The 11,735-nt window shown below is 40.8% G+C and overlaps 1 protein-coding gene across 2 annotated transcripts in view; it reads right to left on the bottom strand.

Annotated features, from left to right (window-relative positions):
* Positions 1 to 11,735, bottom strand: part of IFT43 (intraflagellar transport 43) — a 60,087-nt gene that overhangs the window by 3,170 nt on the left and 45,182 nt on the right. The window lies entirely within an intron of this gene.

The following is an 11,735-nucleotide window of genomic DNA, read 5'->3' as shown; positions in this document are numbered from 1 at the left end:
CTCTCTCTCTCTCTCTCTCTCTCTCTCTCTCTCTCTCTCTCTCAATTAATTGGACAGATCTATGTTCTAGTGAGGGACACCAATGAATAAAGAAGAACAAATGGCTGGATATGTGGATCAGGCAGAAGGCTAACTAGCCGGCTATTTGTTTTAGCACTGTTTTAGTAATTTGCTTAGCATGGTCTCCTGTTGAATATAACAACAAAAGAGCACAGTACCATGCCAAGGCCCATCTTGTCCAGGATTCTCTTTCCCACAACAGCCAACTAAATGCCTGTAAGAGGCAAGCATGAGGGCAGCAGTCCTTCTGCATGGCTGTTCCCCAGCAACTGCTACTCACATGCAAGCTGCCTTGAATTCTGGGCACTGACAGCCTTATTTACTTGTTTGTTTGTTTATTAAAAGCTTTTCTAATCTGTCCACTACAGACATCTCGGAATGGTGTACAAAAAAGTAATCCATCCATCTTATCCATGATAAATCTGTCGAATTCCCCAATGAGAACACTGTTTTGTATGGCACTAGAATATATTGCCTCCAGATAGCTCTTAAAGCCCCCAGTAACTTACTTACATGTGGTGCAGGTGCTGCAAAGAAAATTTGTGCTAGGTGTCACTGCTCACACAAATAAACATCAAAGGTTTGGGACTACCACATTCCACAGAACAGAATACTCTCTTGAAAGGGGAACTCACACATTCCCAGTGACAAAATATTTCTACTTGCATGGTGGGGGAAATAAAATATGCTGCAAACAGAAGACACTTGAAGGAAGAAGTGTGGATTGTGCACATCAAAATGAGAAACAATGGCAACATTGATTGCACAAAACGATTACCAAACAGAAAGGCTCTAAGTTAGTTCCTCTGTATTGACATCAGAAACCAAGAGGGAGGAAATTAAGAGTGTGCAGAATGCAGAAGGAGCAAACTCCTTCATCTATCTCCTCTCTTTTATGAGAATAAATATGCAACTTTACGGGATGAATATATTTTTTCTTTTAAACAACTGAGGACTGGCCAACCGCAGCTTGCAAGCATCCGGCCAACAATCATTATCTTCATATAGCTCTGTTGAGTTTAACTGCAGCTCTGGACAGGACAGATAATTATAAGTATTATTACACTGCATGTATACCCTGCCTTTTTTCCTTTTATGAGGACCCTAACGTGACTTACATAGCTCTTTTTATCCCTATAACAACCTTGTGAGGTAACTTAGGCTGAGACTCCATGACTGGCCCAAAGTCACGCAGTGAGCTTCATGGCTGAGTGAGGTCTAGAACCTGGATCTCCCAGGTCCTTAGCCCAACACTCTATTTCAATTTAGAAACATTAATTATTGAATTGAATTAATTTAATTAATTAGCTGTTATTTTTAAAAGGATTCCATATTGCTTTTGACTCTACTTTTGACTCTAAGCACCACATTACCATGTTCATTGAATCCACCCTTGAGCAATTTATGAGTGCCAAAGCATGCAGCTTCTCAGGATACTGCTTCTCCCCCTTGCCAGGACTGAAGAGCTTGCTCTGATTCTGAAAGCTGTTCTAGGGTCCCACATCCCTCAGGTGGAAAGGAAACTGGTTGGCTCAGCTCTACATTGCCACATTGCCTGCAATGGAAAGGAGGTGGCACCTCAGCAATGAAGAGGCTGTTTCCAATTTCATCCATAATTCTGGTGCTCCAAGTAAGCATTTGGCTGTTTTAGCACTGCCCTAATTCCAGCCCAGGCTGAAATAAATATTCATGAGTTGGAAAGGTTCCCTGCCTGTGGAGTCTTTTGTCCAGGACGGGGGCTCTAAAAAAAAAAATCATTTCCCCCTTATAGCCTCTCATAGCTCCAAGAGCGCAGGCCCCATCTTCACATGAACTCTTCCTCCCTCCAGGCTCCCCTGACCCTGGTGGAGGCAGTGCTGGTCCATCTGCAACAGGGCAAGGGTTAGCCCAGACTTCTGACAAGAGGGCTGTTTGGAGCAAGGCACACAGTGGGATTTCTCTCTAATTGGCCGCCTGGTGAAGGGGCTGAACAAAATGAAGACTGGAGCCAGAGCCAAACCAAAGCAAGAGACAGTGACAGCTTGGACAATCTCAGCAGAGTTGAGCCTTCCAGCTCCCCAACCACCAAAGGACCTGCTGTCTACAGTGGAGCAGCTTTCAGATCACAACAAAGTGGATAAAGACGAATGAAAGCACCTGAGGCTCCATCTTTGGCACAAATACTCAAGGTACAGTGATACGGTGTGGTCGTGTCATGAGTGCCCTAGCTCAGGAAAGCCCATCACTCTATGTGGAAGATTTGTGTGAGAATATTTCACAGGAGGAGCTCCCAGCTTCTAGCTGAGCATGCCACAAAAGAATGAGAGAAATTTGGCATGGTGAAAGATAACCAGGGGAAAAAATTGGAAGGTCTAAACATATAGGGATGAGCTGGCCTAATAGCCAAGTCTTTGCATAATCACATGGGCTATTTTGAGGGCCCAAGTCCTGCACAGAGAAACATGGTTTTTGAGTGCCTCTTTCCAGCGGGGCTTCAGGAGTGCAGGATCATGCCCATAATATACACATACTCCGGAGTCAAGAGAAATAAGCACAGCAGCTGCCCAGAAAATGCAGGACACAGAGCAATCTTGAATACAAGTTATGGTTTGGCGGCAAGCCACACAACTTGGTATGATGAGCCTTGCAGGGAGCTCTGAATATGGAAATGGTCATCCAGCTAGGATGAGATGCTTGAGATTGCAAGCCAGCCTAAATTGCTCAGAGTTGACCATCTGCCACTTAGCTTGCACTTTGTCATGATAAAAAGGATGGTGGAATTAGCCCATAACAGCAAAACAGTCTGTCAGAATCACAAAATGCAAAGGAAATACCAAGAATGAGGAGACTGGCCAAAAGGCATCAGGTTATGAAACTGGGATTGAGTGGTAGACTCTCAGGCATGGAAGAAGCAACAAAATGCTTCAATTATTAAAATGGGGAAATGAAAGCAAGTACAGTTTATTTAACTGCCTTATGTTTTTCACTTGGAGCAACACAGTAATAGATATTTATACATTATCAGATGCAGAGGTAAAAAGGCTACAAAAAGACTTTTGGGGCACCAAATGAACAGTAAAGCACTCTTTAGCAGAAATTGCTACTGGAAGCTTTCACAACTAAGATTCAACCCCATTTTCCTTTAAAAATCTTACTAACAACACCATAGCCTAAAACAAAATAGTGGATCAATAAAAGTATTCCAAAAAGGAAGCTCCACCACAATCAGCTCCCCATGGAAATATCCATGGGTTCCAAATACAGTGCTGAGAACAGGAATGGTATATAAATACACATTTTTGGTAAACAAAATGGCATCTGGAACAAGTATGGAGTCCCTAAAGTGCCAACAGTAGCATATAAATGAGCATCTCTAGGTGCCATTTTTATTTGCCCTCCCCTGCACTGGGAGGTGGGAGAAAATGGTCCCAGACCTCCCAAATTTTCCCATTCTTATAATGCCCCATACCAACTTTCCTTTTTCTTTCATTTCCTTCTAGCAATATAAATAACATTTGCTTCTGAAATCTTTATAGCAACACATGGAGGTATCCCCTGAGCTGTAAGCTGCAAACAAATGTCTGGGGATTCTCTAGACCAAGAATTTTACCAAGAAATGGGATTGAATTTGGATCAGTTGTGAAAGCTTCCAGATGCAGTTTCTGCTGCAAAGCACTTGACAGTGTTTCTACCATAGTCTTCTTGACAAGATACTATTCTGGTTGAGTGAAAATTCAGAAGTTACAGAAAGTTTAGGAAGAACAGACTGATGGAGAGCATCTCCGATATAGACATTACAACATGGGAAGTGGACTTAGTGGAGTTCCTTTGCAGTAGCATAGCCCTTCTTCTCAAATGTGGGGCTGGACAGGGAAGAGGGGACACATGTGGGGGAAGGAACAAAACTTCAGAACAGGAAGGAAGAAGTAGGAGCACTAACTCCTCTGAAAAACAACACTTACTAATTTACATGGCTTTCTTAGAAGTGAATATACTCCCAGTACCCTGGGCTAACCTGAGAACAAGGGAACCCAGGAAGAACTGTTGCTTTTTTCAGCATGTATTCGTTTAAGGAAGGTGTCATGAGATGCCTATTGTTAGCATAAGATTAATCTCCCATTCCATGAATCCACATATGCAGCAGTGGACTGCAAATATGCAAGCTGGGGTGGGAGGGGCACAAACAAAAATGAGCTGATACTCAAATTTATATTCTGTTTTATTGCCTATGCTGTCAAAGCCTGTCAAGCTACAGGGCCCTCCACATTTACAAGGAGAGGCAGAGCAAAGTTCAACAAAGTTGAAAACACAGTGACCTAATTAGCTCCCTTTAGAGTTCCCAGGAATTCTCCCAAGACCTAAAATAGTTCTGTCAATCTGTCAGGGTTTCTGCCCATTTATTAATCTGTCATTTTAAATAACCAATTCAGAATGCTAACTCTTCCAACTAATCTCAAGTTACCTGCTTTACATATAGAGTGCTAGTATATAGCTAGAATGCTACTCTGCTCTGTATATGCACAAAACTATAAAAAGGTAGAGCAAATATGGTGAGATTTTGAAGGCCAGCTGGATTTGTGGAAAGCACAATATGATTCTTTAGAAAGGAAAGGAAACTAATTTCAGCATTTTAAGAACATGAAACTTTAGCAAGGTAGGATTCTAATTTTTCTACTGTTGCAAAACTTTGCTTTACTCAATGCTGTTACCTTCTGCATCACGTTTAGGGAATTTTAAACAGGCAAATGGAAGAAGGTCTGATTGAAGATGAAGTTAAGTGAAAGAAATTGGTCTCATTTAGCACATGACAGGATTCATCTGTGTTCTCGAGTCCACTGAGGTAGCATCATGGGCCTTTCATATTCATGAGCTGCTGCGACACTGTGTCCCCGCATTTACAAAGCACTGTGTTCAGCAAATTCTGTCCCTGTGGACACCCCATGCATTTCATGGTCTTGTCAGAGAGACATCAAACACTCCAGTAACCAAATACCAGAAAACGGCTTTAATTAGTGCATCTCAATCTGATCATTTTCCCCTCTAAATAAAAAAGGAGGAACAAAAATGGAGAAGTAGCAAGCAACAGGCTACATTCTAAAGGAAAAAAATGCAAGGAACAAGAGACTGAGGCAGCTTCTGCTGAACGCACAAACAAGATTGATTATTCTCTCCTGTGAGGGCAATAAGCAAACCAATGAGGCATATATACCCCTGCCTTTCTGGAACATGGCCCAGCATACTAGAACACATGGCTGAAGTTTATATTTTGAGTATCAGACCACCATCCGTTTGAAGTACTATTCAGAGAGGAGGAGGTTTCAAATATTTGCCAGTGAAAGCAAAGCCACTGCTGTTTGAAGGTGGGGGCAATCAAGGAAGAACTAAAAGAGATTATTGTCTGGCTTCCTGAATGCCCTTGTGCAAGGATTTGACCATACCAGCAAACAAAAGGCCATGGTTATGTACAATGGCATCTCTTCCTCTACCCCATGCCATGCAATGAGAACAGAAATTATCACCATTTTAGAAGACAAGAGAAAGCTGTATTTCTGTCTCTAGAATCCTCTACATCTTGATATTTAATTGTTGTTTTCAATTTTCAAAAACCACACCATGCTGCAGCAAGGTTGACTCCCTTCTATGATACATTAAAAATGACACTTGCAATATTGTCTTTGCACTAAAAATATTCTACAGATACACAATGAGGTGGGTTTCTTTGACCTCTTAAACACGTTTTTAGAATGATCAGTATTTAATCATTTAAGTGCATTGATTCTGAAAGTGAAAATATGAAGATAAGAGCAGTCCTGCTCGATCAGACCAAAGGCAGCTGTAGTCCAGCAATGTGTTTGCCACAATAACCAGCCACTGTGACAGAGGGAAGGGACTGAAATGTTCCACTATGCAATGCATCTATATTGTATTTAGCCAAGGTGATTATTTATCTACAGCCTAAGAATCCTAAGAAGCACTATGTTCCAATCCAAATGACTGCTGGAATGAACAAGCTTTAAACCCGAAGAGGGCACCACTCCTACAAACCAAGCTGTGCTTAGCAAGGCAAAGCCAAAAGAGTGTCACACCTGTTCTACTATATTAAACATGCTGCTTCAAATTAATAATGCTTTACAACACATTTAACCACAGAGTAGCATTCCACATTTTCTCACAGAATAAAGTAAAGCTGATTCCTAGATCAGATTCTGCCAGCAAGTCTACCTTCACGCCTCCATTGTTACCAACCGTTGCTGATCATCTACCTCATCATTACCATTGTCTTAATTGTCAGGTAGCCAGTGAGCAGGCAAAGCAAGTAGTAGCATCTACTGCTCCAACTTCATCCCCCCTCCCGCCCTGGTTACCAGGCCAGACTGAAAGAGGTGGATAACCAAGCAGATCGCAACAACAGAGGGCAGAGGCAGGCTTAGGCACAATGAGCTCTTGTCAGTGGATCCCCTATCATGTGAGAGCCCTCAGCAGGTGCCTCACCATGCTGACCCCGTTTCCAGCCAGAGGACTTTGGGAAGTTCATCAGCAGAGTATGAAGACAACACATCCCTACTGTCTGTCTCCAACATCTCATACGCAGAAATATATCACTGCTGTTCAAAGAGGTTCCATTTAGCTATTGTGACTACAGGCAGTTTGCAATTATGTTAGGCTGGGAGACCACAATGCATGCAAAGTGTGGTCAGTCAAAACAGTTGTGCTTTTTATCTTCATAGCAAAATTCGGCACACATATCCTTTGCCTATATACCCAAAGTGGTGAACAGAAGTCCTTAAGTAAATTGGAATGATTTAGAGCATCTTTCTCCAACCTTGCACCTCCAGATGTTTTAGACTACAGCTATCCTCATCCATGACCATTCGCTATGCTGGTTCGGGCTGGTGGGAGCTTCTGTCCAAAATATCTGGAGGGCAATAGGCTGGAGATGGCTGCTCTGAAGTATCCTAGGATACTTAAGGACAAACATTATTTGGGGTATACAGGACGAATGGCAATGAGCCTAGAGACATTAACGTTGTTGTTGTATTTAAGTGCCTTCAAGTCATTTCTAACTTATGGAAACCCTATGAATGATTAGAATGGTTTGTTTTGATGTGTTATCCATTTCCTCTTGGATACATGCAAAAAAGTTTTTTATTTCTTCTTTAGCAACTGTTCTTGGAATGTAGGCTTGGATTGTTATATTGATAGGTTTTCCAAGAATTTGATTGACATGATTCAGTCAGACTTTGTACTATAGACCCTTACTGCTTCCTTACCTGCCTCAGTATTAGACCTACTCCATTTCCTCTGTCTCTGTCATTTCTGGAGTAAAACACCTCATCTTTGCCTGAAAATTTCCCATTCCAGTCCACTTTAGATTGTTCACACGAAGTACTATGATGTTTAACCATTCAATTTCTTGTTTTATGGTTTCCAGTTTTCCTTGATTCATAGTTTTTATGTTCCATGTTCCAACTGTATGTGTTGCTCAGCATCAGAATTTCCTTTCACCTCTGTGCATGTTGACCACTAGACTTCCTTTCGGCTTAGATCTGGTTGCTTCATTAACAACAATGCTATTTGTACTTGTCCTTTGGTTTTCCCCAGTACATGTTTGAGTGTCTTCCTACTGGGAGAGTTTCAACTCTCTTTTTTCATTTTGGATTATTTCATCTTAGGCTTACAGGGTAAGAAAAATTCAGAGGTAGTTTCCCATTTCCTTCTTGTGTGCAGTACTAACCAGAGTTAGCCTGAGTGTCACTGCCATTGGCTGTGAAAGATCCTCTGGCAGTGTGGGCTTCAGTTACCACTTCTGCCCAATAACTGCCCTTTGGGGGTTCTCCACCCCCATGACCATTAGATATAGCTATTCCCTTCTGCTGAATGTAACCACTAATCCTGAGGAGGGTGGATATGTCTTAGTCTAGTGCCTCTGTTTGCACCTTTCTGCTTGAAGACTAGTGAGAGAGTCTGGCCTCCTTGCTTTCTCTTGAAACCCCCTCTCAATCTCCCTCACTACATTAAGGTGTGCATCCAAGAGGGATATATTGTTAAATAGGAAGCTGCATTTCAGGACACTGAAATCATCCAATTAAATAATCTATCTGGGATAAGATAGAATGAGCAAATGGGCCTCAATGGGTAGGTAAGATAAATATAAAGGTACCTAGAATGCAGATTTACTAGGATTAGGTGCTATTTGTGAGAACAATGAGCATATGCTATTTCACCCTCAATTAAAACATAATGCGAATAATTTAAGATTTTTGAAGGATATTTAAAACATTTAACTCAAAAAAGTTTTTAAAAATTAAAATAAACTGAAGTGATTCAGGTTTCAAGTGGATCATATTTTAAATGCTAAGCTTGATGCAGAAAGACCAGGAAATATGATAATATGTTAGATTGTTCCTAGCTCCTGCCTTACAAACAGTAGGGAACAAAAGTATACAATGCTGGTAGACAATGTACAGACCCTGAAAATCATTAGTTAATTCACACACCATCTTTTTGTTGAAGCAGGGGACATGGAACTGTGTCTTCATGTATGCGAAAAAATACGCCAAATATAACGACCCAGAGGTTAAGGCTGTGGATACATGCCGGATCGGAAAACAGGCCAAATTCTTATTACTGTTCTGCATAGTACTACTCTGATACAGATGTGCAAATGACCTTCTAGTATCTGCAAAAGAATTAGCTCTTAAAAGTCTGAACCTGAGTAGCTGGCGCTAATTGAGGTTATTGATGTAACAGGCTTCTCAAATGGTAGAAGGATAAAATGAATTGGATACTTTATTGATACTCTACAAAATAGTTAAAATATCTGTATGTGTTAAAGGCTCAGATTTTGAATCTGGTTGCTGTTTTTCACAAAATGATATTCTCCGTTGTAGTATAACAAACGTATAATGATTTGTAATTGACCACCTGCTCATCATAGAGATTAACTGTGGAATGTTACAGACTAAATAAATTTTAAAAGCAAGTACATGAAACAGATTTCAGTTGTTCTCATATTAATTGTATCAATGATGCACAAAAGCATGAAGCAAAGTTTACATCAGAAGATGCCATAAATTATTACTTTCTAAAGCAACCCATTAGAGCAAAAATAAATTTCTCTAGCTCCATATGATACACATGAACTGGTCCACATAGTAACTATAGCTGGAACACTAGAGAACAGCATCTCATACTAATATAATTAGAGGGAACATTTATGAAAGCAGAAAGATGTCAAAATTCCTTAAGCAAATATAATTTAGGGTAAGAGGCTTACAAGAACCAGTATAGTTGGGTAGAATATGCATAGGATTGCATCTTTAACTTACAAAACAAATTTCATGGAACAAATTTCTAAAATATTCCCAGCTCTACCTCTCATTTTCCACTAATCCAGGTGAGGCAGTGGCTGTGCTGAACCGGTGCTTGGCCGAGGTAATGGGCTGGATGAGAGCCAAGATGGAGGTCCTGTTGATTGGCGGATTGGGCTTCGGAGAGGGTGGATTTGACCTGGCCCTGAATGGGGTTGCACTCCCTCTTGGGGACAAGGTCCGCAGCTTAGGAGTACTCCTCGACCCGGAGCTTTCTGTGGAAGCTCAGGTGACAGTGGTGGCAAGGAGCGCTTTCCTTCAGTTTCGGCTGATTAATCAGCTGTGCCCCTACCTGGAGTACGACTGCCTGGCGACGGTGACACACGCGCTGGTGACTTCCCGCCTTGACTTCTGTAACGCGCCTTACGTGGGGCTTCCCTTGAAGACGGTCCGGATACTTCAGTTGGTTCAAAATAGAGCTGCCAGGTTGCTGACGGGGACGGGGCGTTATGTTCACATGACTCCAGTCCTCCGACAGCTTCACTGGCTTCCCATTGAAGTCTGGGCCCAATTCAAGGTGTTGGTTATGACTTATAAAGCCCTAAACGGCTTGGGACCTGGTTACCTGAAGGAGCGCTTGCATCCATATATGCCCGACCGCCCCTTGAGATCTGCGGGAGAGGCCCTTCTCCAGGAACCCTCCGTGAAAGAAATTAGGAGGGTATGTACTCGGAGGAGGGCTTTCTCTGCAGTGGCGCCCAATCTATGGAATGTGCTCCCCAGAGAGGCCCGCCTGGCGCCGTCGTTATTTGTTTTTCGGCGCCAGGTGAAGACCTTTTTATTTCAATGTCATTTTAATTGTTAACAATATTTACTTATTTATCTGGCCAGGGCGACTTCTTTTCTTTTATAACTTTTCTTTTATAACTTCTTTTATATCGTTTATATTTTTATTTATTTTATATTATTAATTTTAATTTTATATTGTTATTTTTATATTGTATTGTATTTTATTGTGTTGTAAGCCGCCCCGAGGCTTCGGCAAGGGGCAGCATAGAAATGTTCTAATAAAAATAATAATTATTATTATTATTATAATTTCATTTTTTTCCAATTGTAATATATGTGTCTTAGCATTTGTGCTATATAAAAATTTATGGCAGTAAGGTTTGTTTCAATTAAGGCAAACATTTATTTAATACAACACACATGAACATCTACATCAGCTGCCTTTTGGAATTTCACCAAGAAAGAAAATTATTTATCCATCGCATACAATGGAATTCCCTTGCATGTATCACCAACTGCTTAAGAGACAGGAAATGAGGATAAACATAAATTGATTACCTCTCCCCTTTGGGGCAAGCAAGAGGGCTGGGAAGTGCAGTGGAAATTTTACACAGGGTACAAGTTGTTCCCAACTCTGAAACAGAACATGAGCTAGCAGAAAGAACGCACAGAACTGGATGAGCTAATAAGCTGGTAAGGGCACAATCTGAAGCTGCCCAATGATGCTAGTAGGTGATTTTCAAATAAGTTCAATGAATAAATAAATTCAATAAATATATCTGTTGTTGCTGTTATATTCCATTGGTTTGTCTCTGACTTATGGCAACCTTATCAATGAGCCCTCCAAAATTTCCTATCCATGATATCCTTGCTTAGCTGTTCGGTACAAATCCTACAACCCTCCTGCCTGGCTGGGGAATGCTGGGAGTTGTAAAACAGTTTTCTGCCTAAAAAGACAAAGGATTTTGTCCAAAGTGATGGATTCTTAATTAAGAATAAACGTGTTTTGCATTGGGATTTTTTTGGGGGGCAGGGTGTGGCAGCAGGATATAATGTCAACGAAATGCTCAATGCATGGAACTTTAAAGCTGCATTACTACATATAAAAGCTCTTGGAAGTTATCATGCTCTCAACAGTACAATAGAGGAGGTAAAAAGCAACTAAAATGTTTTGGGTAAAAAGTAAGGTATAAAGCACAATTATTCTAACTAAATTAAACACTCCTTGGTACAGCTTTCAGCAGCTACCGATTATGTACTTTAGATGCACTGTGTTTTACATTATGATTTTATGATTTCATCATTTTGATACATTATTTTAATATACTGTAAGATGCCCTGGAAGGAGTTACTCTGAAATGTGGTTTAACATGAATTTAAAAAAAAGAACAAAATGAAACAAGAGTCCTGTGAATGCTTCTTGCAGCTAAACCACAAAACAGTGTTGCCAAACTAGAAATGAAACAGAAAAAGAGACATTCCCTTAGGAATGAAAAAACCCTCTATAAAAAGCAAACTCAATAGACAAAATCAACATGCAGAAAGTATGGAAATGGAAAAACAGAAAGCTGAGGACATAGAGAAGTTCTTCAGCAT

The sequence above is a fragment of the Varanus komodoensis genome, unplaced genomic scaffold, assembly GCF_004798865.1.
Source record: "Varanus komodoensis strain SLA01 unplaced genomic scaffold, ASM479886v1 scaffold3, whole genome shotgun sequence".
Lineage (NCBI taxonomy): Eukaryota > Metazoa > Chordata > Lepidosauria > Squamata > Varanidae > Varanus > Varanus komodoensis.
The sequence above is the reverse complement of the archived record's forward strand: the minus strand, read 5'-3'. Positions and strand labels throughout refer to the sequence as shown.